This window comes from Piliocolobus tephrosceles, chromosome 11 (assembly GCF_002776525.5).
Source record: "Piliocolobus tephrosceles isolate RC106 chromosome 11, ASM277652v3, whole genome shotgun sequence".
NCBI classification, from domain to species: Eukaryota; Metazoa; Chordata; class Mammalia; order Primates; family Cercopithecidae; genus Piliocolobus; species Piliocolobus tephrosceles.
Window position 1 is genome coordinate 42948774 of NC_045444.1, and position 3248 is coordinate 42952021.

A 3248-nucleotide genomic window follows, 5' to 3' on the forward strand; every position below is an offset into this window, starting at 1 on the left:
ACATTGCTACACTGCAGTAGAGATTGCTGGTTTGTCCAGTGTTATGGTGGCCCAGATAACTCTTTTAAGCAAACCGTTAAAATTTAAAAGGATGAGAACAATTGAATTTTAGCAAAGAACTTCCTTGGTGTATCAAAATTAGTAACATCCTTGGGCTATGTAACTTGAGAGACCAAAGACGACTCTGCTCAAAATGTCACCTAAGTCAGCCTACTTTCGTACCATTTCACCATGAAGGCCCATCTTCAGCTTCAGCATTAAAGCACCCTTCAATAGTAACAGTATTGCATTTTGCCCATTCTTTATTTCAGTAGCTTTGTTTCAAAAAATAAAAAAAGGAAAACATTGAAAAGGATTCACAAATACACATATAATACTGCGAAGAACATAAATTGGGTATGGCAAGAAAAGTGAGGCAATGGAAATATAATGATGAAAACATGAAGTACGATCATCTTCCTCTTGGAAAAGGTCAATCAATTGAGCCACGGTAAGCCATTAGTATCTGAGAGTAAATTAACTGGTCGGATAATCTAACTCATCATTAAGGTATACAGGGTAATTTCAGCTAGGGGTTGTCATGAAAGGTTGAGAAAGACTGGGGAAACCCAGCATGGGGAACCCAATCATGCAAGAACAGTCATTTCAGGTCAGAAATCACAGCGGGGAGAGACTTGAGACACAGGAAGACATCATAAGCATTCTTAATTCCTGAAATAAATGTAAGAAATGGGAAAATCAAGTTAGATATCAAAGTAAAGTTGTTATTTGGTGGGTGAGGGGGCTCCAGGATCATTTTGCAGAACAAGCTGTAACTATTGTCAGCTCACCAATAGATCTTCCACTGCATTATGCAAATACAAGCTCTGTTCTCCCACCAAAAATTCCACTTCTAAGGAGTCTGTGCCCCACACGGAGCACACAAATATACAATCAGTGTGGTCACAATGTGTGGACTCCCTCAGGGAGGAGGGTTAGGATAGGGAAAGAAGACCTTGTAAAAGAGAACCTGTAATAAAAACCCAAATGATACAGAGCCCTTGAAATGTTTAGTTCACTAACTTGCAGGGGCAACTGATAAATTTCTTCCTGCTACTGCTGATTGGTGGGCCTCTTCTTTTGCTTTGTAATATCCTATACAAACAATGTGATGATCTGGTCCCTTTTTACCCCTTTAGGCTTATTTCTTGCATTTCCCTGCCCTATCACATACCCACATTTTCTTAAGTCTCTGCCTTTGCACACACAATTCCTTCTGACTAGAATACCCAATCTTTTTGTCTTCCTGGATAGCTGTTATTTAATCTTTATTATTCATTCCTAGAGTCATTTCCATTTCCCCTGATCTTTTCAAGCAAAGCAGATGTCCTTCTTTGTACATTATTAGTTGTGGCATAAAATTCTCTATAGCATATATCATGTATCTGTGTTGTAAGTGCTGGTTTATTGGCCTAAAAAAACTTGATTTTGAGGACTATGTCTCACAAATTTCCACACCTCTACTTGTAGCATATACCGCAGTATCTGTCACATAACATGTGCCATTAATAGTTGTTAAATAAATTCATAATGTCTTGGTTTGTAATTTATTTGTATTACACTTTAGCCTTGCTCCTTCTAATTATAAATTAAGGAGCATTCACACATACATATACACACACCTAACACTCATTTTTTACCTATATCCAAATCACAAACCCATGTTGTTACTTTGGGGAAACTTTCAAACACACACTAATTCCATGCATGCTGAGCCGTTTTGTGTACATTTCAGTCACATAGGGCATTCTTGTATCTTGTCCTGAAAGTCTGTAGCCTATATTGTTGAAGACTGTAGGTTAGGTTTCTATCTGCTAACTGTATAGAAAATCATTGGGCCTAGTCCTCAATCTTTTCGTTGCTATTATTGCTGTAGGCACTACTTCATAATATTGTAATTGAAAACAAATGACAATGCTTTAATAGTATTCATTTATCAAAAATTTCAACATATAATGGGTATAAAAATTAATTAGAAAGAATGAATAAGACCTAGTATTCAATAGCACAGCAGTGTGACTGTAGTCAATAACTCAACAGTATATTTAAAAATAACTAAAAGAGTGTAATCGTGATGTTTGTAACACAAAGGATAAATGCCTGAGGGCATGGATACCCCATTCTCCGTAATGTGATGATTTCACAGTGCATGCCTATATTAAAATATCTCATGTACTTCACAAATATATACACCTGCTGTGTACCTACCTACAAAAATTAAAAATCAAAAAATTAAAAATAATGTCAGCATAAAGATAGTAATAGCCATGGCTGTTAGTTGCTACCTAACATTTTATAAGCATCTACTATATACCCAAAACCAAATTAAGTGATTTTACCATCTTCATCTCCTGTTTTCACAACTCTAACAAAATAGGCTTAGAGTCCATAACTTGCATGTGAGGAAACTAAAGCTGAGTGAAGATACCGGGGTGCCTTAGACACATCACAAGAAAATAATGGGGTTGAGATTTGAGTTTAAGATTTGGTTGTCTCAAACTCTACTTTTTATTACCTTAGGGAATTAGAATTAATACTCAAAAGTCCCATGGAGAAGAAGAAGATGTCTTACAATGTATTAACCCTTTTCCCGTTTGCCCCGAGAATACTTGCTGGCATAGCTCGTGGCTGCAGCGTTTACCCTAAGACAGCTTTGCCGTGAAATATTTCAGTTTATTTACTGTTTTTGCATCATTTTAATGTATCAACTTTGGACACAAAAGACATCATTCTATTTACAGCATGCCTTCCTGGACAGAACGTTTTACAAACGTAGTTCTCTATTCAATGCTTTTGTGTCTTTGATAACAAGGAATAAATGGGTGGTGAGTACTCCTATTTTTTATGTGATAAATCTTTAATACACAAAACACAAAAGAATTAAGACAAGAGAAAATAATGCAGATCAGAAGAAAACAACCCAGACCATTACTGTATAAACTAATGTAACAGGATTACTTTAGGCAAGTCAGTAGTATCCTGAGTAGGCCAATCACACCGCCACAAAGGACTGTCAGCTTTGTTTTCCAGGCTGAGCTACCTCAAAGGCAGACAAACACAAATCGATAAATGAAATTCCTCATAAAGTCAAATTCTGGTAACCCACCTATTGGTGTTGTGGGTAGGACTATAAATGAGAGAAAGGCTGTAATTTAAAGTTTGTTTTTATGGACCCTGACTTTCTCAGATATTATTATGATTATTATTTT